This window comes from Lissotriton vulgaris, unplaced genomic scaffold, assembly GCF_964263255.1.
Source record: "Lissotriton vulgaris unplaced genomic scaffold, aLisVul1.2 SCAFFOLD_1449, whole genome shotgun sequence".
In the NCBI taxonomy this organism is placed as follows: Eukaryota; Metazoa; Chordata; class Amphibia; order Caudata; family Salamandridae; genus Lissotriton; species Lissotriton vulgaris.
Genome location: NW_028249667.1, coordinates 109514 through 121965, shown reverse-complemented (window position 1 = coordinate 121965; position 12452 = coordinate 109514).

Below are 12452 nucleotides of genomic sequence, written 5' to 3'. Positions count from 1 at the left end.
CAAAGCCAATAGCTTAAACTTTCACAAATGAGAGCTCTATTGCAATGCAAATGCGTTTGTGCTATAAAACATTTTATAAAGCGTTAGGAGAGAGCTTGTCCTGTCTGCAACAGCAGGCAGTGCAAAGCTATTTGAGAAAATAGTGCTTGGAGGCTGTAATGAAAGCCTACCGAGTAACAACACATGTAACAGGGGGTGTTGCCATTGGAGATTACAAAATGGGACATGGCGGTACAAAGGAGGGACTACTAAGCCTGTTGACCAATGAACAGCCACAGTTTACAATGAACAATAACACAAACCAATGAAAAATATGGGCGGATCTTCAAGCCCATACCTGAATACAGCATGCGCTGCCCAGGCTCGACCTAAAAAGCAGCAGCATTTTAAGCGGGTGTCACTGAGCAATGATGTTAAAAATACAACAGCGCCCTCTCTCGGTCACCTGTTGCAGTCTCACACCTTCCAACGTCCCCCCCCACCTCCGGTCACGTTGTCAGCTCAGTGGGTAAGACATTTGACTCTGCTCCCCAGCACGTGTGTGCACGTTTTTTAATGTCAGAGTCACCGCAGCTTTTCATTTCTTGCTGGATAATGATTGGTATAAAACAGGAATTGTCCGGTTGCTTTCGGCAGGGTGCGCTGTGGTAGGAATGACTCCCAGCAATGAAAGCGCTTGCGCAATCTGTTGAGCAGGTGACACAAACGACGGTTCTTGCAGCTTCACCCACCGGCCCTCTGGCACCAACGCAGCCTAGCTCCTCGAAGCATTAAAGCACACTTCATCAGACAGAACCTCACACACACACATTCACAAACCGCTCCAGTAAACACGGACCAAAACAGACATAGGCAATCACGCCAACCCTGTGCTGGCATAGCATTTCATGACAGTTCCACAGGTCATGCCAAGCCTGTGCTGGCACACCATTTCATGAGAGTTCCACAGATCCCGTCAAGCCTGTGCTAGCACATCATTTCATGACAGTTCCACAGATCACGCCAAACCTGTGCTGGAACACCAATTTAATTTAATTGTGGGTTTATATAGCGCTAGGAATCGACTCCCGGAGGAGTATCTCCGCGCTTCGACCGCTGGGGAACCCGTCCTGGCTCACCCTGAGAGATGGACCCTAATGGGTATCTCTAAGGTGCGACCAAGCATCCCCAGCGGTCTGGGGGGGCCGTTGTGAAGATGAGGCAAGCTAATGCCCAGAGTTGCCGAGTGTGGTCCCTGACTGGAGTAGGCACCGAGGCGAGAATTATCGAGCCCGCTGACCATGGTCCACAACCCTGCCGCGTCGGGAATTGAACCCTGGTCCCGGGCCGTCCTCTGCTTACGAGTCTGCCGCCTCTAGCCAGTGAGCCACACCACACATTTCATGACAGTTCCACAGATCACGCCAAACCTGTGCTGGCTAGGCATGAGCGGGAAATCCGTTACGCCCGCGGATTTTGCGGATTTTTGGGAAATCCGCAATCAGCGAATTTTGCGGATTTCCCGCAAAATCCGCAAAAAAAATCCGCGGACGTAACGGGTTCAAAAGTTGAACCCCCACTCATGTAACTATTTTACAATGGCGCCAGCAAGCTGCCAGCGCCGTTGTAAAATAGTTACAAAGTTAGCTTGCACAGGAACCACTAGATAAAACGAAGCAGGTGCTGCTTTATTTTATCTAAGTGCTTCCTGTGCAAGCTAACTTTGTAACTATTTTACAACGGCGCTGACAGCTTGCTGGCGCCATAGTAAAATAGTTACATGAGTAGGCTAGGCACAGGTCTGCCAAGGAGGCACATGAACTCGCACAGAAGACCCCCCCCCCCACCACAAAATCCGCAAATCCGCGGATTCGCAAAATCCGCGGATTTTGTGAATTCGCAAATCCGCAAATTCGCAAATCCGCGGATTACGAATCCGCAAAATCCGTCCATGCCTAGTGCTGGCACACCATTTCATTACAATTCCACAGATCACACCACTCCTCTGCTGGTACACCATTTCATGACAGTTCTACAGATCACTCCAAGCCTGGTCTGGCACACAATTTCATGACAGTTCCACAGATCACGCCAAGCCTGTGCTGGCACACCATTTCATGACAGATCCACAGATCACACCAAGCCTGTGCTGGCACCATTTCATGACAGTTCCAACACATCACACCAAGCCTGTGCTGGCACAACACTTCATGACAGTTCCACACATCAGGCCAAGCCTGTGCTGGCACACCATTTCATAACAGTTACACATATCACACCAAACCCATGCTGGCACTATTTCATGACAGTTCCACAGAACACACCAAGCGTCTGCTGGCACCACTTCATGACATTTCCACAGATCACGCCAAGCCTGCGCTGGCACCATTGCATGACAGTTCCACAGATCACGCCAAGCCTGTGCTGTCACCATTGCATGACAGTTCCACAGATCAGGCCAAATCTGTGCTGGCACACCATTTCATGACAGTTCGACAGATCACGCCAAGCCTGTGCTGGCACACCATTTCATGACAGTTCCACAGATCACGCCAAGCCTGTGCTTGCACACTATGTCATGACAGTTCCACTGATCACACCAATCCTGCGCTGCCACATTATTTCATGACAGTTCCACAGATCACTCCAAGCCTGTGCTGGCACCATTTCATAACAGTTTCACAGATCACACCAAGCCTGCGCTGGCACACCATTTCATGACAGTCCCACAGATCACGCCAAACCTGTGCTGGCACACCATTTCATGACAGTTCCACAGATCACACCAAGCCTTTGCTGGCACCACTTTATGACATTTCTACTAATCATACCAAGCCGGTGCTGGCACACGATTTCATGACAGTTCCACAGATCACACCAAGCCTGTGCTGGCACCATTGCATGACAGTTCCACAGATCATGCCAAGCCTGTGCTGGCACACCATTTCATGACAGTTCCACAGATCCCACCAAGCCTCTGCTGGCAACACTCCATGACAGTTATGCAGACCACGCCAAGCCTGTGCTGGCACACCATTTCATGACAGTTTCACAGATCACACCATGCCTGTGCTGCCACACTATTTCATGACAGTTCCACAGATTATGCTAAGTCTGTGCTGGTACACCATTTCATGACAGTTCCACAGATCACGCCAAGCATGTGCTGGCACACCATTTCATGACAGTTCCACAGATCACGCCAAACCTGTGCTGGCACACTGTTTCATGACATTTCCATAGGTCACACCAAGCCTCTGCTGCCACACCATTTCATGACAGTTACACAGATCACTCCAAGCCTGTGCTGGCACACAATTTCATGACAGTTCCACAGATCACACCAAGCCTGTGCTGGCACCACTTCATGACATTTCCACTAATCACGCCAAACCTGTGGTGGCACACCATTTCATGACTGTTCCACAGATCACACCATGCCTCTGCTGGCACACCATTTCATGACAGTACTACAGATCACTCCAAGCCTGGTCTGGCACACAATTTCATGACAGTTCCAAAGATCACGCCAAAACTGTGCTGGCACACCATTTCATGACAGATCCACAGATCACACCAAGCCTGTGCTGGCACCATTTCATGACAGTTTCACAGATTACACCAAGACTGTGCTGCTACACCATTTCATGACCGTTCCACAGATCACGCCAAGCCTCCGCTGGCACACCATTTCATGAGATTTCCACAGATCACGCCAAGCCTCCGCTGGCACACCATTTCATGACAGTTCCACAGATCAGGCCAAGCCTGTGCTGGCACACCATTTCATGACAGTTCGACAGATCAGGCCAAGCCTGTGCTGGCACACCATTTCATAACAGTTACACATATCAAACCATACCCATGCTGGCACTATTTCACGACAGTTTCACAGAACACAGCAAGCCTCTGCTGGCACCACTTCATGACATTTCCACAGATCACGCCAAGCCTGAGCTGGCACACGTTTTCATGACAGTTCCACAGATCACGCCAAGCCTGTGCTGGCACCATTGCATGACAGTTCCACCTATCACGCCAAACCTATGCTGGCACACCATTTCACGACAGTTCCACAGGTCACACCAAGCCTCTGCTGGCACACCGTTTCATGACAGTTCCACAGATCACACCAAGCCTCTGCTGGCACAACATTTCTTGACAGTTCCACAGATCACGCCAAACCTCTGCTGGCACACCATTTCATGACAGTTCCATAGATCACGCCAAGCCTGTGCTGGAACACCATTTCTTGACAGTTCCACAGATCACGCCAAGTCTGTGCTGGCACACCATTTCATGACAGTTCCACAGATCACGCCAAGCCTCCGCTGGCACACCATTTCATGAGATTTCCACAGATCACGCCAAGCCTCCGCTGGCACACCATTTCATGACAGTTCCACAGATCAGGCCAAGCCTGTGCTGGCACACCATTTCATGACAGTTCGACAGATCAGGCCAAGCCTGTGCTGGCACACCATTTCATAACAGTTACACATATCAAACCATACCCATGCTGGCACTATTTCACGACAGTTTCACAGAACACAGCAAGCCTCTGCTGGCACCACTTCATGACATTTCCACAGATCACGCCAAGCCTGAGCTGGCACACGTTTTCATGACAGTTCCACAGATCACGCCAAGCCTGTGCTGGCACCATTGCATGACAGTTCCACCTATCACGCCAAACCTATGCTGGCACACCATTTCACGACAGTTCCACAGGTCACACCAAGCCTCTGCTGGCACACCGTTTCATGACAGTTCCACAGATCACACCAAGCCTCTGCTGGCACAACATTTCTTGACAGTTCCACAGATCACGCCAAACCTCTGCTGGCACACCATTTCATGACAGTTCCATAGATCACGCCAAGCCTGTGCTGGAACACCATTTCTTGACAGTTCCACAGATCACGCCAAGTCTGTGCTGGCACACCATTTCATGACAGTTCCACAGATCACGATAAGCCTGTGCTAGCACACCATTTCATGACAGTTCCACAGATCACGCCAAAACTGTGCTGGCACACCATTATATGGCAGTTCCACAGATCACACTACTCCTCTGCTGCCACACCATTTCATGACAGTTCTACAGATCACTCCAAGACTGGTCTGGCACACAATTTCATGACTGTTCCACAGATCACGCCAAGCCTGTGCTGGCACACCATTTCATGACAGATCCACAGATCACACCAAGCCTGTGCTGGCACCATTTCATGACAGATCCACAGATCACACCAAGCCTGTGCTGGCATCATTTCATGACAGTTCCACAGATTACACCAAGACTGTACTGACACACCATTTCATGACAGTTCCACAGATCACGCCAAGCCTGTGCTGGCACATCATTTCATGACAGTTCCACAGATCACGCCAAACCTGTGCTGGCACACTGTTTCATGACAGTTCCATAGGTCACACCAAGCCTCTGCTGGCACAGCCTTTCACGACAGTTCCACAGATCACACCAAGCCTCTGCTGGCACACCATTTCATGACAGTTCCACAGATCACGCCAAGCCTGTGCTGGCACACAATTTCATGACAGTTCCACAGATCACACCAAGCCTGTGCTGGCACCACTTCAAGACATTTCCACTAATCACGCCAAACCTGTGCTGGCACACCATTTCATGACTGTTCCACAGATCACACCACGCCTCTGCTGGCACACCATTTCATGACAGTTCTACAGATCACTCCAAGCCTGGTCTGGCACACAATTTCATGACAGTTCCACAGATCCCCCCAAGCCTGTGCTGGCACACCATTTCATGACAGTTCCACAGATCACACCAAGCCTGTGCTGGCACCATTTCATGACAGTTCCACAGATTACACCAAGACTGTGCTGCTACACCATTTCATGACAGTTCCACAGATCACGCCAAGCCTCCGCTGGCACACCATTGCATGAGATTTCCACAGATCACGTCAAGCCTGCGCTGGCACACCATTTCATGACAGTTCCACAGATCAGGCCAAGACTGTGCTGGCACACCATTTCATGACAGTTCCACAGATCATTCCAAGCATGTGCTGGTACACCATTTCATAACAGTTACACATATCACACCAAACCCATGCTGGCACTATTTCACAACAGTTTCACAGAACACAGCAAGCCTCTGCTGGCACCACTTCATGACATTTCCACAGATCACGCCAGGCCTGCGCTGGCACACGTTTTTATGACAGTTCCACAGATCACGCCAAGCCTGTGCTGGCACCATTGCATGACAGTTCCACAGATCACGCCAAACCTGTGCTGGCACACCATTTCACGACAGTTCCACAGGTCACACCAAGCCTCTGCTGGCACACCATTTCATGACAGTTCCACAGATCACACCAAGCCTCTGCTGGCACAACATTTCTTGACAGTTCCACAGATCACGCCAAACCTGTGCTGGCACACCATTTCATGACAGTTTCACAGATCACGCCAAGCCTGTGCTGGCACACCATTTCTTGACAGTTCCACAGATCACGCCCAGTCTGTGCTGGCACACCATTTCATGACAGTTCCACAGATCACTCTAAGCCTGGTCTGGCACACAATTTCATGACAGTTCCACAGATCACGCCAAGCCTGTGCTGGCACTCAATTTCATGACAGATCCACAGATCACACCAAGCCTGTGCTGGCACCATTTCATGACAGATACACATATCACACAACTCCTCTGCTGCCACACCATTTCATGACAGTTTATTTATTTATTTGAAAGTTTTATATAGCGCGAACAGGATCTTTGCAGATATCAGAGCGCTTTACACGGCTGGGAATGCCAGCAAGAGATTGGGGTTACACATAGGTAGAACAACACATCAATAATACAAATATAACAGTTAACTGTGTGCATAGATAGTCAGTAGCATCGATAATGCCAGCAAGAGATTGGGGTTACACATAGGTAGAACAACACATCAATAATACAAATATAACAGTTAAATGTGTGCATAGATAGTCAGTAGCATCGATAATACAGGTGAGATACATAGTCATAAAGTTCGAACAGCGATTTAAATGTGTGCGTAGATGGTAGTAGCAACAATAATTCAGGTGAAATACATAAACATACATGATCATACATGCATAGAGTTCGAGCAAAGTAATACAGGTCGGAGTAGGGTCTTCCGAAAACCACGCTAATCGGTCAAGTGTATTTGGCCATAAAAATGGCTTTTACTTCTTTCTTAAAAAGAGTGAAGGAGGAGATGAGCCTAGTTTCAGGGGGGAGTGAGTTCCAGATCCTGGGTGCCATTCCTGAGAAAGAGCGTTTATATGTTTTTACCTTCCGGAATCTTCGAGGTTTTAGCAGAAGGTTGTCTGTGCCTCTAGTGATTCTAGAGCCGCCAGAGATTGACAGCTTCTGAGTGAGGTATCTGGGAGAGCTCAGGTGTAGAGCCTTGTGTGTCATGCAGGCGATTTTCATATGTATTCTGGCTTCAAAAGGCAGCCAGTCCAGTGTTTTCAGATCAGGGGTGATGTGTGAGTGTTTTTTGATCCAGTGATGAGTCTGGCTGCAGCGTTTAGAGAGGCTCTTAGGGGTGCAGTGCTGGTTAACGGGAGACCGCAAAGGGCGATGCTGCCGTATTCAATTCGAGGGATAACTAGAGCTTGTACTGCAGTTTGGAAGTCTTTGGCTGGCAGGAAAGTTCCACAGATTACACCAAGACTGTGCTGCTACACCATTTCATGACAGTTCCACAGATCACGCCAAGCCTCCGCTGGCACACCATTTCATGAGATTTCCACAGATGATGCCAAGCCTGCGCTGGCACACCATTTCATGATAGTTCCACAGATCAGGCCAAGCCTGTGCTGGCACACCATTTCATAACAGTTACACATATCACACCAAACCCATGCTGGCACTATTTCACGACAGTTTCACAGAACACAGCAAGCCTCTGCTGGCACCACTTCATGACATTTCCACAGATCACGCCAAGCCTGCGCTGGCACACGTTTTCATGACAGTTCCACAGATCACGCCAAGCCTCTGCTGGCACCATTGCATGACAGTTCCACAGATCACGCCAAACCTGTTCTGTCACACCATTTCACGACAGTTCCACAGGTCACACCAAGCCTCTGCTGGCACACCATTTCATGACAATTCCACAGATCACACCAAGCCTCTGCTGGCACAACATTTCTTGAAAGTTCCACAGATCAAGCCAAACCTGTGCTGGCACACCATTTCATGACAGTTCCACAGATCACGCCAAGCATGTGCCGGCACACCATTTCTTGACAGTTCCACAGATCACGCCAAGTCTGTGCCGTCACACCATTTCATGACAGTTCCACAGATCACGACAAGCCTGTGCTAGCACACCATTTCATGACAGTTCCGCAGATCACGCCAAACCTGAGCTGGAACACCATTTCATGACAGTTCCACAGATCACGCCAAACCTGTGCTGGCACACCATTTCATGACAGTTCCACAGATCACACAACTCCTCTGCTGCCACACCATTTCATGACAGTTCTACAGATCACTAAAAGATTGGTCTGGCACCCAATTTCATGACAGTTCCAGAGATCAGGCCAAGCCTGTGCTGGAACACCATTTCATGACAGTTCCACAGATCAGGCCAAGCCTGTGCTGGCACACCATTTCATACCAGTTACACATATCACACCAAACCCATGCTGGCACTATTTCACGACAGTTTCACAGAACACAGCAAGCCTCTGCTGGCACCACTTCATGACATTTCCACAGATCACGCCAAGCCTGCGCTGGCACACGTTTTCATGAAAGTTCCACAGATCACGCCAAGCCTGTGCTGGCACCATTGCATGACAGTTCCACAGATCATGCCAAACCTGTGCTGGCACACCATTTCATGACAGTTCCACAGGTCACACCAAGCCTCTGCTGGCACACCATTTCATGACAGTTCCACAGATCACACCAAGTCTCTGCTGGCACAACATTTCTTGACAGTTCCACAGATCACGCCAAACCTGTGCTGGCACACCATTTCATGAAAGTTTCACAGATCACGCCAAGCCTGTGCTGACACACCATTTCTTGACAGTTCCACAGATCACGCCAAGTCTGTGCTGGCATACCATTTCATGACAGTTCCACAGATCACACCAAGCCTCTGCTGGCACAACATTTCTTGACAGTTCCACAGATCACGCCAAACCTGTGCTGGCACACCATTTCATGAAAGTTTCAAAGATCACGCCAAGCCTGTGCTGGCACACCATTTCTTGACAGTTCCACAGATCACGCAAAGTCTGTGCTGGCACTCAATTTCATGACAGTTCCATAGATTACACCAAGACTGTGCTGCTACACCATTTCATGACAGTTCCAACAGATCACGCCAAGCCTGCGCTGGCACGCCATTTCATGACAGTTCCACAGATCAGGCCAAGCCTGTGCTGGCACACCATTTCATGACAGTTCCACAGATCAGGCCAAGCCTGTGCTGACACACCATTTCATAACAGTTGCACATATCACACCAAACCCATGCTGGCACTATTTCACGACAGTTCCACAGAACACACCAAGCCTCTGCTGGCACCACTTCATGACATTTCCACAGATCACGCCAAGCCTGTGCTGGCACACCATTTCATAACAGTTGCACATATCACACCAAACCCATGCTGGCACTATTTCACGACAGTTCCACAGAACACACCAAGCCTCTGCTGGCACCACTTCATGACATTTCCACAGATCACGCCAAGCCTGTGCTGGCACACCATTTCATGACAGTTCCACAGATCAACCCAAACCTGTGATGGCACACAATTTAATGACAGTTCTATAGGTCACACCAAGCCTCTGCTGGCACAGCATTTCATGATGGTTCCACAGAACACACCAAGCCTCTGCTGGCACACCATTTCATGACAGTTCCACAGATCATGCCAAGCCTGTGCTGGCACACCATTTCATGACAGTTCCACAGAACACACCAAGCCTTTGCTGGCACGACTTTATGACATTTCTACTAATCACGCCAAGCCGGTGCTGGCACACGATTTCATGACAGTTCCACAGATCACACCAAGCCTGTGATGGCACCATTGCATGACAGTTCCACAGATCATGCCAAGCCTGTGCTGGCACACCATTTCATGACAGTTCCACACATCACACCAAACCCATGCTGGCACTATTTATCTGCAGTTACACAGATCACACTGAGCTTGTGCTGGCACACCATTTCATGAAAGTTCCACAGATCACACCAAGCCTCTGCTGGCACCACTCCATGACAGTTACGCAGATCACGCCAAGCCTGTGCTGGCACACCATTTCATGACAGTTAAACAGATCACGCCATGCCTGTGCTACCACACTATTTCATGACAGTTCCACAGATTATGCCAAGCCTGTGCTGGTACACCATTTCAAGACAGTTCCTCCGATCACGCCAAGACAGTTCTGGCACACCATTTCATGACAGTTCCACAGATCACGCCATGCCTGTGCTGGCACACCATTTCATGACAGTTTCACAGATCACACCAAGCCTGTGCTGGCAACATTGCATGACAGTTCCACAGATCATGCCAAGCCTGTGCTGGCACACCATTTCATGACAGGTCCACAGATCACGCCAAACCTGTGCTGGCACATTGTTTCATGACAGTTCCATAGGTCACACCAAGCCTCTGCCGGCACAGCCTTTCACGACAGTTCCACAGATCACACCAAGCCTCTGCTGGCACACCATTTCATGACAGTTCCACAGATCAGGCCAAGCCTGTGCTGGCAACATTGCATGACAGTTCCACAGATCACGCCATGCCTGTGCTGGCACACCATTTCATGACAGTTTCACAGATCACACCAAGCCTGTGCTGGCAACATTGCATGACAGTTCCACAGATCATGCCAAGCCTGTGCTGGCACACCATTTCATGACAGTTCCACAGATCACGCCAAACCTGTGCTGGCACATTGTTTCATGACAGTTCCATAGGTCACACCAAGCCTCTGCCGGCACAGCCTTTCACGACAGTTCCACAGATCACACCAAGCCTCTGCTGGCACACCATTTCATGACAGTTCCACAGATCAGGCCAAGCCTGTGCTGGCACACAATTTCATGACAGTTCCACAGATCACACCAAGCCTGTGCTGGCACCACTTCATGACATTTCCACTAATCACGCCAAACCTGTGCTGGCACACCATTTCATGACTGTTCCACAGATCATTCCAAGCCTGGTCTGGCACACAATTTCATGACAGTGCCACAGATCACACCAAGCCTGTGCTGGCACACCTTGATGACATTTCCACAGATCACGCCAAGCCTGTGCTGGCACACCATTTCATAACAGTTGCACATATCACACCAAACCCATGCTGGCACTATTTCACGACAGTTTCACAGAACACACCAAGCGTCTGCTGGCACCACTTCATGACATTTCCACAGATCACGCCAAGCCTGCGCTGGCACACGTTTTCATGACAGTTCCACAGATCACACCAAGCCTGTGCTGGCACCATTTCATGACAGATCCACATATCACACCAAGCCTATGCTGGCACACGATTTCATGACAGATCCACAGATCACACCAAGCCCGTGCTGGCACCATTTCATGACAGTTCCACAGATTACACCAAGACTGTACTGACACACCATTTCATGACATTTCCACAGATCACGCCAAGCCTCCGCTGGCACACCATTTCATGACAGTTCCAACAGATCACGCCAAGCCTGCACTGGCACGCCATTTCATGACAGTTCCACAGATCACGCCAAGCCTGTGCTGGCACACCATTTCATAACAGTTGCACATATCACACCAAACCCATGCTGGCACTATTTCATGACAGTTCCACAGAACACACCAAGCGTCTGCTGGCACCACTTCATGACATTTCCACAGATCACGCCAAGCCTGCGCTGGCACACGTTTTCATGAAAGTTTCACAGATCACACCAAGCCTGTTCTGGCACACTATTTCACGACAGTTCCACAGAACACACCAAGCCTCTGCTGGCACCACTTCATGACATTTCCACAGATCACGCCAAGCCTGTGCTGGCACACCATTTCATAACAGTTGCACATATCACACCAAACCCATGCTGGCACCATTTCACGACAGTTCCACAGAACACACCAAGCCTCTGCTGGCACCACTTCATGACATTTCCACAGATCACGCCAAGCCTCTGCTGGCACACCATTTCATAACAGTTGCACATATCACACCAAACCCATGCCGGCACTATTTCACGACAGTTCCACAGAACACACCAAGCGTCTGCTGGCACCACTTCATGACATTTCCACAGATCACGCCAAGCCTGTGCTGGCACACCATTTCATAACAGTTGCACATATCACACTAAACCCATGCTGGCACTATTTCACGACAGTTCCACAGAACACACCAAGCCTCTGCTGGCACACCTTGATGACATTTCCACAGATCACGC